The following is a 13844-nucleotide window of genomic DNA, read 5'->3' as shown; positions in this document are numbered from 1 at the left end:
AATATTGTCCCCTAATAGTACAGGTCTACCTGACTACATTTGCCGGATGGTTCCCCCCAAAGAGATGCGATGTGTAATCTCCTCTCCCTCGCTCTCTATTTTAGGAAACCTTTGCGGGGAGAAGGAAGGTTATGGACCGGGTGGATTTCAGATGCCCCAAATAAAGGATGTTGCCAAATTCGCAGGATCTGGATTATCATCATTTTTTTAGGATCCGTCCACAACAGGACTGAAATGAAATCCGCTTTTAAAAAAACACAACCACAAAACGAAGGCTCCATCTTCAAGAAACAAGAGAGGTCTCTGGCGAGTTCGGTGATCCATGCACAGCCGAAAGAGACCTGATCATCACAGAATACTATATCCATGCGTATAGGGAGCCAAAAACGATGTGACGGAGCATTATAGCAAGCAAAAAAAAAATGTTTCGTCTTTGAAACACACACACAGAGGAAGAGGACATTTAATCCTTCTGCTCAGCTGGACAACATGTCACGTTCGCCGGGAGTTTATGGCCATCCTTGCTTTGCAGCTATAATGCTACCGACATTTAAAAACCAACAAACCAAGGGGCATTATTTAGCCATTTCGAACCCCTCTCTCCCAGTTTCTACACCTTGGCTTAGCCTAAAAGGGGGGGGAGCTGCTTCCCTCCCCCCCCCGTCTAGTTTGCCAGCGAAATGGCACGCAGCCGTAGCATCCAGAAAAGCAGATGACATAATTTGCAGCCATCCCCTGTTCATCACCCAAACGCCAGCACCTCACCTCGCGCTCTGGATGACACCCATTTATGACATCATCTTAAAAAAAAGAGAAAACCACACACACACACACACACACACACACACACAACCCAACCCTAACGCCAACCATCCCTGATCATACCTGCAAGGGGTTTTATGGTTTTACTTGCACAAACGCACGCACATCCTTTATCAATGGGTGGCTGCTTCTTCAACATTGCAAGGCGGGGGGTGGGGGGTGGAGGAAAGCAAGCGAAGAGGCTATACCCCCGCCCCAGATGACCAAAAAGAAGAAATTGGTGGAAATATTTTATTCTGGAGCCATGCACACGTTTGCAACGGGTATGCAACCCCTTGCATTTTCCCGCGGCGCGTCAGATTATATTGCAAGAAGCAGAGGTCTCCAAGCTCATGGTTAGGTGGGGGGAAGGCAAACTAAACTAATTAAGCAGAAAATAAATCGGAAGAGGTGGCGGGGCTTATTTCGGAGGACCCCCGTATCTCCGCCGTGCACCACATTTTAATTGCAACCATATCTGCACACGCTCCCGTCCTCCCACAGAATCCTCTTCGTGCACCGATTCCCTCAACCCTGAGCGATTTTGCAAAAGGGAAAAAAAGGTAGCGCGTGCAAACGTAACCAGTCTTCCACCACCATGCAAGCAACCCCCCCCCCGGTCCAAGTGTGTGGCGACGCCTCCCTCTCTCCCTCCTCCTGCGCCCCCTCCCCAAATCCCTCCCGGGCGTGTAGGCAAGAGCTACCTCTCCTCCTCCCCGCTGTGCCCTTACTCTTTGCAGGAACGCAGGCGATGCGCCCTGGGCGCGCAGCAGCTCCTTCAGCCGGGAGGCGTCCGTTTTTTAATCCTCTCTTTTTTTGGCGGCGGCGGCTCGGGATGCAGGAGAGAAGCATGCACCGCGACGGGGAAGGTGCTTGGAGTTCAAAAATCAAATGCAACCGAAAACGACGACCTCCGACCAATTGCACGGGGGGCGAATTCAAAGCGTGCGCTCAGGCGGCCGTCCGGCGCATCGCGGAGCCTTTGCAAGGAAGGAGGCGAGCGGCGCTGCAGGCGAGCAGGCTGGCGGCTCGCATCCCGGCCAGCGTCACCGATACACACGCGCGCACTCGCAGACACGCATCTTGCCCCTTTTCTTGCGGCAAACGGCAGCCAACCCCCCTGGCCACGCCCCCTTTGCCACAGCCTCAGCCTATCGGAGAGCAGGATCCGGGAGGAGGGTGGATCGCCTGCCCTTTTTAACTCTTCCCGCACTGCAGCGCTCCAAGGCTTGGAGGAAGGGTCGGGGCTGGTCCACACGTGATGGGAGATGTTTGGGTTTGATGGCATTTTTATTTTTTGACACGTTTTATTGCCCCATTTTGCTTTTTTTTCTGTGCGCCGGTTAGAAGTTGCAAGTAATGAAGCGTTTCCTCCAATTGGGAAACTGAACCCACATTCATCAATTGATCTTAACAGATTGGAGAACTGGGCCCAAGCTAACAAAATGAATTTCAATACAGTAGAGGCAAATGTCAGGTTCTGCACTTAGGCAGGAACAACCAGCTGCCCAAATATGAGATTGGGGAGACTTGGCTTGGCAGCAGTGCATGTGAAAAGGATCTAGGGGTCTTGGTGGACCACAAGTTGAACGTGAGTCAACAGTGTGATGTAGCAGCAAAAAAAACTAATGCTATTCCAGGCTGCATCAACAGAAGTCTGGTGTCCAGATCAAGGGAAGTAATAATACACTCTATTCTGTCTTGGTCAGACCACACCTGGAATATGGTGTCCAATTCTGGGTACCACAATTTAAGAAGGATGTTGACAGGCTGGAAGATGTGCAGAGGAGGGTGACTGAGATGATCAAGGGTCTGGAAACTAAGCCTTATGAGGAACGGTCGAAGGAGCTGGGTATGTTTAGCCTGGAAAAGAGGAGACAGAGAGTAGATATGATAACTCAGGAAATTGTGGACTCTCCTTCCTTGGAGGTTAATAATAATAATAATAATAATAAAATAAATAAATTGTATTTATACCCCGCCCTCCCCAGCCAAGACCGAGCTCAGGGCGGCTAACAATCAATAATAAAAACAAGTTGATTAAAATAGAACTTAAAAAAACAAGATTAAAATACAACATTAAAACATTAAAATGCAGCTTCTTCACAGGAGGAGAAAGGAAAAAAGAAAGAGGGGGAGGGAATCAAGTTGATTCCAAGCCAAAGGCCAGGCGGAACAACTCTGTCTTACAGGCCCTGCGGAAAGAAATCAGATCCTGCAGGGCCCTGGTCTCTTGAGATAGAGCGTTCCACCAGGCCGGGGCCAGTGCTGAAAAGGCCCTGGCTCTGGTTGAGGTTAATCTGACTTCCTTAGGGCCCAGGACCTCTAGGGAGTTGCTATATATGGACCTTAAGGTCCTCCATGGGGCATACCAGGAGAGGCGGTCCCGTAGGTACGAGGGTCCTAGGCCGTGAAGGGCTTTAAAGGTCAAAACCAGCACCTTGAACCTGACCCTGTACTCCACTGGGAGCCAGTGCAGTTGGTAAAGCACTGGATGAATGTGATCCCGCGGCGAGGACCCCGTGAGGAGCCTCGCTGCAGCATTCTGCACCCGCTGGAGTTTCTGGGACAGCTTCAAGGGCAGCCCCGCGTAGAGCGAATTACAGTAGTCAAGCCTGGAGATGACCGTCGCATGTATCACTGTGGCCAGGTCAGGGCGAGAAAGGTAAGGGACCAACTGCTTGATGCGGTGAAGGTGGAAAAATGTCGCCTTAAGCAGGTTGGATGGCCATCTGTCATGGATGCTTTAGATGAGATTCCTGCACTGCAGGGGGTTGGACTAGATGACCCTTGTGGTCCCTTCCAACTCTACAACTCCATGATTCTATGATTATAAATAGCTTTTCGCCCGTCTCTCATAATAGAACTTTGTGGATGGCCCAATAATATTAAGTGGCAGAAGCTGAGGCATTTCTTCACACAGTATTTCCTTAGTGTATGGAACTCCCTGCTACAAGTAATAATAACAATAATTTTATTATTTATACCGCACCAATCTGGCTGGGTTTCCCCAGCCACTTGGGCCGCTTCCAGCAAAATAGAAAAACACAATAAAACGTCAAATATTAAAAACAAAGCGAAGCTTTAAAAGGTGGCTGTTAAAAGAGATGAAACGAATTTGTGGTGGAGGCGAAGAGCATATGTAATTGGTGGTTAGACATGATGGACCCAGTCTATTGAAGGTGAATGCACATTTGGGGTGTGTGATGTGTGCGAATTCTGACCCATGGAAATTGCTTTGTCCTGATTCCCCTGTTGCCGTGCAGGGTTTCCCAAAGGGGTCAGTATTGATCCTCTTGGGGTCGGCAGGACTGTGCAGGGGATGACTAAAGCCCTAGAGATCGAAAAAGAATTTTGCAAGGTACAGTGTCAAAAAATAATAACTGGGAAGTCTGAGCTTCGGCACTAAAGAGGATGGCCTTGTACAGAGGGCACTTCCTTGGCCAATGAGGAAACTCTGTATTTAATGAGACGATTCCACAATTCAATAGTCATTTCCTTATTTTTTACACACCTAATCACGGTGGTTGATAATAAATCAATGACGATTGTTCCTTGGCTTTATTTAATTTACATTCCTTCGAATCTGGGTGGGGTCAAGGGCAACCTCCAAGGATTCAATGAATTCAGAAAGGGTTTAAACCTTCCCAGTGAGGCAATGGGGTGGTTGTTCTGTTGCATTCACCCGATGGGGAGAAAGATGGGGGGCTGGCAGGGCGCTGGATCCAGGCCCCTGTGTTTGCAACGCTTTTGTTGTTTAGTCGTGTCCGGCTCTTCGTGACCCCCTGGACCAGAGCACGCCAGGCACTCCTGTCTTCCACTGCCTCCCGCAGTTTGGTCAAACTCATCCTGATAGCTTCGAGAACACTGGCCAATCATCTCGTCCTCTGTCGTCCCCTTCTCCTTGTGCCCTCCATCTTTCCCAACATCAGGGTCTTTTCTAGGGAGTCTTCTCTTCTCATGAGGTGGCCAAAGTCTTGGAGCCTCAGCTTCAGGATCTGTTCTTCCAGTGAGCACTCAGGGCTGATTTCCTTCAGAATGGAGAGGTTTGATCTTGCAGTCCATGGGACTCTCAAGAGTCTCCTCCAGACCAGAATTCAAAAGCATCAATTCTTCGGCGATCAATCAGCCTTCTTTATGGTCCAGCTCTCACTTCCATACATCACTACTGGGAAAACCATAGCTTTAACATAGCATAGCATTGCAGATATTGCCACCCAAGTTGAAAAGGGCTTCTTTTCTATATTTGAAAGAGGAAGGAAGGATGTAAAGAGGAAGCCCTGGGCAAGAAGATGGGGATTTCAGCTTCAACAGGAGCCCTCGCCCCCAGCCTATCAATACCTGTATATGATCCTTCAGGCCAATTGATTTGGTCTTCTTTCTTCCAAAGAAGGGAACGAGCGACAAGTGACGATGACATCGAGAGGTGCTTGACTCAGAGACTCTTGGGGTCAGGCAGGGCTGCCGCTTGGTGATGCACAACATGCTTTCTGTGCATATGCAGACCGCTGTAGGCTGTCTACACATGTTGCCAGCTTGAAATGAGGCCGTGCTGTTCATTTTCTCGATTCGGATCGAAGCTGGTCTGGGGTGGGGGTGAGCAAATGCAGCATTTCATAATAAAACCACAACACAGAGATGGATTGTGGCCACCAACACTGTGTGTACGCCGCTTCCCAAATCGTCATCAGGAGCACACTGGATGAAGAACCAATGGAAATGTGAGCACAGCATCATGCTCAACCCTTCACACCTTCCTACCTCCTTGCATCCGAGGTGAAGCCTCAGCTTCGGGATCTGTCCTTCCAGTGGCTGATTTCCTTAAGAATGGATGCGTTTGATCTTCTTGCAGTCCATGGGACTCTCAAGAGTCTCCTCCAGCACCAGAATTCAAAAGCATCAATTCTTCGGCGATCAGCCTTCTTTGTGGTTTGCCACGCTGGTTCTAAGCCATTTCGACCTGCGATGTGATTCAGTCACTCTCAACTTCCTTCGACAGCTCTTCTCATCTCCCACGACTAATGCGGTTCCGCCGCTGCTATAGAGACTGGGTTTAAATAAGAAATGCACACAGCCCACTAAGTGTGTGCCCAGGGAGATCGGGAATAATTATACAATTACATGTTGTTTTCATTTTTCGGAGATAAGAGGTGCCGGAGCTCAAAGGTACTTGAAAGCCCTTTGCTATGGAAACTTTAACCCCCCTTAAGCCCAGGTATGTCAGGGCGGGGGGAGTCCAAGCTATGGTTGCTTGGGAGCGGGAATATGCACTCTGCATATGCTCAGAGGTACTCCTGCCTGTTAACAGAGGGAATGCTGTTCTGGGCTGCATGAACAGAAGTCTAGTGTCCAGATCAAGGGAAGTAATTCTACCACTCTAAAGATGCCTGCTTCTTGGGAGAAAAGCAATGACAAACCTAGACAGCATCTTAAAAAGCAGAGACATCACCTTGCCAACAAAGGTCCGTATAGTTAAAGCTATGGATTTCCCAGTAGTGATGTATGGAAGTGAGAGCTGGACCATAAAGAAGGCTGATCGCCAAAGAATGGATGCTTTTGAATTATGGTGCTGGAGGAGACTCTTGAGAGTCCCATGGACTGCAAGAAGATCCAACCTCTCCATTCTGAAGGAAATCAGCCCTGAGTGCTCACTGGAAGGACAGATCCTGAAGCTGAGGCTCCAAGACTTTGGCCACCTCATGAGAAGAGAAAACTCCCTGGAAAAGACCCTGATGTTGGGAAAGATGGCGGGCACAAGGAGAAGGGGACGACAGAGGACGAGATGGTGGGACAGTGTTCTCAAAGCTACCAGCATGAGTTTGACCAAACTGCGGGAGGCAGTGGAATACAGGAGTGCCTGGCGTGCTCTGGTCCATGGGGTCACGAAGAGTCGGGCACGATTAAACGACTAAACAACAACATTGTGCCTTGATCAGACCAAGGACACTGAGAGGAGAGATGACAGCCATCTTCAAATATCTAAGATGGAGAAAGATGGTTTTTAAGCAGAGGTTGGGTGGCCATCTGTCATAATAAAAAATAATAATAAATCTTTATTTGTAACCCCCCCCCCCCCCCCGGCCAGAGCTGGGCTCAGGGCGGCTAACATCATAAAACTAACACAGTATACAAAGAACAAAAACAGGCAAACGATTAATTAAAATACTTCTTAAAATTAGTTCAGAACAAATGAAAATCTGGACAGATGGCAGTCCACGGGTAAAATTGAGAGTGGTTCATATTCTCCAGGGCCAACTGTTACCACTGGTCTTATAAAGGACCTGTGAGCGGGTTAGGAGGCCTCTTTAATGCTTGTTCTTATACAGAAAGAAAAGAATCAGACTGAACCCCAACCAAAGGCCTGGCGGAACAGCTCCGTCTTGCAGGCCCTGCATGGATGCTTTAGCTGAGATTCCTGCATTGTAGGGGCGGGGCTACATGACCCTTGAGGTCCCTTCCAACTCTACAATTTATTTATTTATTCCATTCTTCCTCTTTTAAAATAAATAAATAAATTGTTAGTTTACCCAATATTTCCACACTTTAGCCAATTATACAGTTTTTTTAAAAAAATAAAATAAAAATAAAATTATGATTCCACTCTTCCATTGCCCATGCGCTGTGCCCTTCCCCCTGTCATATGTGAAGCAGCAACCACCCGTTGCTTCAGATGCCTTGGATAGAGGTAGGTTTTCATCCAGGCTTTCCCTGACCCATGAGATCAGACCCAGGAGAACTGCTTCAGTGCTGCAACAAGAACAACAACAACATTATTTGTATGCCACCCATCTGCCTGGGTTGCCCCAGCCACTCTGGCTGGCTCCCAACATAGGGTTGCCATATTTATAGAAGTAAAAACTTATTGAGCTTTCTTTTCCAAAAGTTGTTGAGCATTTCTTGGGTAAGTTTCCCGATTTCCCCAAATCCCCCCTGGACACTAATTCTGTCATTAGAAAAGCTGGGGAAATCCGGACGTATGGCAACCCTATCCCAACACGTATATTAAAAACACGACAAAACACCAAACATTAAAAAGCTTCCCTAAACAGGGCTGCCTTCAGGCGTCTTCTAAAAGTCTGATAGTTGTTTTCCTCTTTGACATCTTGTGGGAGGGCGTTCCACAGAGCAGGTGCCACTACCGAGAAGGCCCTCTGCCTGGTTCCCTGTAACTTGGCCTCTCACAGTGAGGGAACCGCCAGAAGGCCCTCGGCGCTGGACCTCAGTGAACGATGGGGGTGGAGACGCTCCTTCAGATATACTGGACCGAGGCCATTTAGGGCTTTAAAGGTCAGCACCAACACTTTGAATTGTGCCCGGAAACGTGTAGGTCTTAATCTTCTTGACATCTGACGGGAAGGCATTCCACAGGGAAGGTGCCACTACCGAGAAGGCCCTCTGGCTGGTTCCAGGCAACCTCGCTTTTTGCAGTGAGGGAACCGCCAAAAGGCCCTCGGTGCTCAAAGTCAGTGGAGGCTGAGCAATGGTGCTCAGTGTCAATATCCGGGCTGAGCGATGGGGGTGGAGATGCCAACAGAGGTTCCCACTGGGTCAGCCCCCTTCCCTATGCTCTGCTACCTTATGGCTTAATGGTGACACACACCAGACCTTCTGTACTTAGCCAAGGCCACTTCTCCTTATACAGTTCTGTTCCTCCCTGCAATAGATCTGAGCATCCATTCTGGGCAGGATGAGACAAGGGAAGCAGGAGGAGCTGAGATTTGTGCCACCGAGGGAGCGCATCCTGCCCGAGCCATCCGATCGGAGCAGGCCCTGGCAAGAGAAAGGCGCCAAATCACACACATGGCCCGGCGGTTCTTTGCAAATATCTACCCCCGTCGGAACGGCGCCCTGGCTAGGAATCTGCTTGTTGATGCAATTTTGCCAAATGTGGATTTTGAATTTGCTCTGTTTTCATCAAGCACGAGGATATTTGTGGGCGTTGCGGAGTCTTTAGAGGCCCGGAATATGATGGGATGGATTGCTGGAAGGTTTCTCTCTCTTTTTGCAACCAGATGGAGGTAGCCAAAGCAAGGAGAGAGAGAGGGAGGGAGGGAGGGAGAGGTGTTTGCACTGATTTCTGCACCCATCTCAGGTCCCCACACATTGCACAAGAGGAGGTGGCAAACTCAGAAGTGGGGGGCAGAATTCAGGGTGCATGCCCCCTTTGCGCATCTGCAGTACATGTCAGGCAGGTGATGAGAAGCAGTCTGAGGTGAGTCAGAAGCAGCATGTGACAGTCAAAAGCACAAGGCGAGCCAGGAGGCAGGGTTGCAAAAACAGGTGAAAAAAGTGAGTAAGGGTGGTTTGATTTGCTTTCTGATGCAAATCTACCTAATTCATACTCGCTGAAGCCACCTGAGAAATAAAGAAGAACTACGATTCTCCGATTCTATGAAAGCCACACGCCTCTGAATTTTGCGATGCAATTCGGCAGCCCAAGAAAAAGTGCCCCCGAAATGCCCACATTCTGGGACAGCCTGCACGAAATATCAGGAGGAGGAGGCAGGATAGAAATTAGTAAAGTCATGCACAGGGAGCGTCAACAGAGAAAAGTTTCTCTCCCTCTCTCATAACACTAGAGGCAGGGCCATCCTAGGGACCAAGGCAGTTTTGGCCCCTCAATTATTTCTTTTGAGGGGCTGCCCCCATCAATATTCAGAGGACATTGCATGGTGTCATGTCAGCCCCCTCTAGGGAAGCTGGTGCCTCTGCCAATGAAGCTGAGGGTTGGGGAATTCAGGACAGATTTTAAAAGACTATTTTTTCATGCAATGCATAGTTAAACTTTGGAACTCATTGCCACAGGAGGCGGTGGGGCCACCGACCCAGATGGCCTTAACAGAGGATCAGACCAATTCATGGAGGAGGGAGCTGTCAATGGCTAATATCTGCTCTGCCTTGACAGTAGGAGACTGTGATGCTTCTGAATAGCAAGGGGAGAGTGTTATTGTGCTCAAGATCCCACAGGCATCTCGCTGTGAGCACAGGATGCTAGACTAGACGGGCCATTGGCCTGATCCAGCAGGAGAGCCACTGTAGGCAACACTGAGCTAAAGCAAAGAATCTTCAGCTCTCCACACATTGTTTTGTTGTTTAGTCGTTTAGTCGTGTTCAACTCTTCATGACCCCCTGGACCAGAGCACGCCAGGCACTCCTGTCTTCCACTGCCTCCTGCAGTTTGGTCAAACTCATGCTGGTAGCTTCGAGAACACTGTCCCACCTTCTCGTCCTCCGTCATCCCCTTCTCCTTGTGCCCTCCATCTTTCCCAACATCAGGGTCTTTTCCAGGGAGTCTTCTCTTCTCATGAGGTGGCCAAAGTCTTGGAGCCTCAGCTTCAGGATCTGTCCTTCCAGTGAGCACTCAGGGCTGATTTCCTTCAGAATGGAGAGGTTTGATCTTCTTGCAGTCCATGGGACTCTCAAGAGTCTCCTCCAGCACCAGAATTCAAAAGCATCCATTCTTCGGCGATCAGGCTTCTTTATGGTCCAGCTCTCACTTCCATACATCACTACTGGGAAAACCATAGCTTTTACTATACGGGCCTTTGTTGGCAAGGTGATGTCTCTGCTTTTTAAGATGCTGTCTAGGTTTGTCATTGCTTTTCTCCCAAGAAGCAGGCGTCTTTTATTTTCCGCACATTGCTGAACTACAACTCCCATCCTCCTTGGCCTTGCATGCTGGACGCAAATGGGAGTCAAAAATTGAGAGCCAGTGTGGTGTAGTGGTTAAGAGCAGTGGACTCGTAATCTGGTGAACCGGGTTCGCTTCCCCGCTCCTCCACATGCAGCTGCTGGGTGACCTTGGGCCAGTCACACTTCTCTGAAGTCTCTCAGCCCCACTCACCTCACCTAACAGAGTGTTTGTTGTGGGGGAGGAAGGGAAAGGAGAATGTTAGCCGCTTTGAGACTCCTTAAGGGGAGTGAAAGGCGGGATATCAAATCCAAAACTCAACTCAACTCAAACTCAGCAACCCCTGGAGGGCCAAATTCTCCCCACCCCTGAGCGATGCAGGCCAGCAAATTGACTCAGCGCCATGCAGCTTCCCTGTGTCCCCATGTCCATAGCAACTTAAATGGGAAGAGAGACGCTATTTATTGTCTTGCTGCGGCAGGATCCAATTTGACAGTGGTTACTCACAGAGAGTGGGCGCATCTCTCTCGTTCTCAGCATAAGAGCCCCTTCTCCTTGCAGGGACCCGAGGAGAAAGGAAGAAACTAAAAGCAGATGGCTGGAGGAGGCTGGTGGCAGTTTCCATCAGAGGTTGCCAACCCCCCCAAAAAAGCACACACAATGGCTGCCACTTTGGCTAAGGCTTTTGGCAAGGCGGGAGGTGACATTGTGACAGCCCTTGAGATGTTGAAGAGGGCTTTCTTCTCTCCTCTCAGTCTCCTCTTTTACAGGCTAAACACACCCAGCTCCTTCAACCGTTCCTCATCAGGCTTGGTATCCAGACCCTTGATCATCTGACTGTAAAGAATAGCCCCATAAGAAACCCATTTTTACAACTCAAACTGACATGTCAGAATAAAAACATTCCTTCCAGTAACACCTTAGAGACCAACGAAGTTTGTTATTGGTACAGTGGTGCCTCGCAAGGCGAAATTAATTCGTTCTGCGAGTTTTTTCGCCTTGCGAATTTTTCATCTTGCGAAGCACGGTTTCCCATAGGAATGCATTGAAAATCAATTAATGCGTTCCTATGGTCAAAAAAAGTCCAAACAAAGCCAAATTTGGTACAAAAAGAGTTTATTAAGTGCTCTTTAAAGTCACACATACTGTAAAGAGCATTTCAAAAACTGAAGGAACAATAATTTAAGTTTCTAAACATGACAGAAAAGCATTTAAAAATCACCAAAGTGTACTGTACATACATTTTCTAAGACTCTGGGGGACAACTCGAAGAAGGTTCCTCTTCCACTCTTTGCTTCTTGCTGAAGAACCTGTCCATGGTCTGCTGCTTCATCTGCCTTTTCAGCACCTCCCTGAAAGACGACATGACCCTCGTATCAAAAGTGTTCGCAAGGTCACATGTCAGGTCCTTGTCAGGGTGGTGCCGTTGTGCAAAAACCTCAAAAAAGGCTACCACACCGCGTGCTATGAGTTGCTCCTCGAAGTCAAGTCGCAACTGCACCTCTTCAAGCAATGCACCCTGGGTATTAACGGTTTTAAGAAAAAGGAAACAAACTTGCAAGACGTTTTCGTCTTGCAAAGCAAGCCCATAGGGAAAATCGTCTTGCGAAGCAACTCAAAAAATGAAAAACTCTTTCGTCTTGCGAGTTTTTCATCTTGCGAGGCATTCGTCTTGCGAGGCACCACTGTATGAGGTTTCGTGTGCATGCACACTTCTTCAGATACAGGCGCACGAAAGCTCATACCAATAACAAACTTTGTTGGTCTCTAAGGTGCTACTGGAAGGATTTTTTTATTTTGTTTTGACTGCGGCAGACCAATACGGCTACTTACCTGTAACTACAACATGTCAGAGTTTAGCTGAATCTGAAAAGATGATTGCCCCGATCAATAAGCCCTTAGAATCATAGAATTGTACAATTGGGACCCAAGGGTCATCTAGTCCAACCCCCTGCAATGCAGGAATCTCAGCTAGATCATCCATGGCAGATGGCTATCCAACCTCTGTTTCAAAAAACCTCCAGTGAAGGACAGTCCACCACCTTCCGAAGGAGTCTTTTCAACTGTCGAACACCTCTTACTGTCAGAAAGTTAATCCTGACATTTAGTTAGAATTTCCTTTCTTGTAACTTGAATTGGTTCAGGTCCTGCCTTCCAGAGCAGGAGAAAACAAGCTCGCTCCCTCTTCCATGTGACAGCCCTTAAGATATCATATCTCCTCTCAGTCTCTTCTTTGCCAGGCCAAACATACCCAGCTACTTCAACTGCTCCTCATAAGTCTTGTGTGCTGGGCCGAGCAATGCGGTCCAGGTCCGGTCCCAAATCCAAGGGTTCCACTAGGAGTCAGTCCAACAGGGTCAAGACAGGACACGAGGCAGGAAACCAGGCAAGACCAGGTACAGGATCTAGCATACAGCAACGTTGCTCCCGCAACCTGGGGCGGGGTCCAACAGCCTTTCATCTTTGTTGGGGTAACGGCCGGTCCTGATTCCCCGGTGACTCACATCCCTGTCTCACCCAAAGACGAGGACTCCTCCTGCGAGTGATCAAGTCTCTCCTTCTCTCAGACCTGAGTCTCTGCAGCTCGGGAGACGTCGGTGAGTTACTAGACCCAGGGGCCGCCTCAGCCTCTCCTGACCCAACCGGTAGTGGAGCAGCTGTAAGTGATGGCCCAGCTGGAGGCAAGGAGGTCATCTCCGCATCTGGAGCCAGGGAAGGCTCAGGCCCTTGACTTGGCCCAGCTGATGCTTGTTGCAGGGGAACCTGTGCAGGCTGGAGCTCTTCAGAATCAGGCCCCAGACTTGGTTCAGACGCCACCTGAGGCAAAGGATCCGGTGCGGACTGAGTCTGAGCCTGAGTCCCAGGCCATCACAGCTTGATCTCCAGACCCCTGATCATCTTGGTTGTCCTCCTCTGCACACCTTCCAGCTTGTCAACATCCTTCATAAATTGTGGTGCCCAGAACTGGATACCGTATTCCGGGTGTGGTTTGACCAAGGCAGAATAGAATGGTACAGTGGTGCCTCGCAAGACGAAATTAATTCGTTCCGCAAGTTTTTTCTTCTTGCGAGTTTTTCGTCTTGCGAAGCACGGTTTCCCATAGGAATGCATTGAAAATCAATTAATGCGTTCCTAGGGAAACCGCCTTCAGACCAGGTCCGGGGACAGTTTGTCCCCCGACCTCTTCTGAAGGCTGGGGGGGGGGACAAGGGCTTTTCTTCCCACTGCCAGCCTTCAGAAGGCTGTTCTGAAGGCTGACGGTGGGAAGAAAATCCCTTCTTCCCACCTCCCGCCCCGCAAGCTCCGGGGACAGGAGGGCTTTGCTGCCGACCGCCAGCATTTTAAAAGCCCCTGCTGTCCCGGGGCGATTTTAAAATGCTGGCGGGCGGGAGCGAAGCCTCCGCTGTCCCGG

At 49.2% G+C, this 13844-nt stretch overlaps 1 protein-coding gene across 3 annotated transcripts in view; it reads right to left on the bottom strand.

Annotated features, from left to right (window-relative positions):
- Positions 1-1923, bottom strand: part of LZTS3 (leucine zipper tumor suppressor family member 3) — a 92514-nt gene extending 90591 nt beyond the window's left edge. Inside the window, exon 1 of one of the 3 annotated variants that reach the window (XM_083458747.1) lies at positions 1533-1923. The gene's annotated coding sequence lies outside the window, so the exon portion shown is untranslated. Of the gene's footprint in view, positions 1-1505 lie in introns of all 3 variants that reach the window. The other 2 variants (XM_083458746.1, XM_083458743.1) reach the window with 2 other exon arrangements.
- Positions 1924-13844: the final 11921 nt, after the last annotated feature.

This window comes from Podarcis liolepis (genome assembly GCF_965112155.1).
Source record: "Podarcis liolepis genome assembly, chromosome: 9".
Classification (NCBI taxonomy): domain Eukaryota; kingdom Metazoa; phylum Chordata; class Lepidosauria; order Squamata; family Lacertidae; genus Podarcis; species Podarcis liolepis.
The sequence above is the reverse complement of the archived record's forward strand: the minus strand, read 5'-3'. Positions and strand labels throughout refer to the sequence as shown.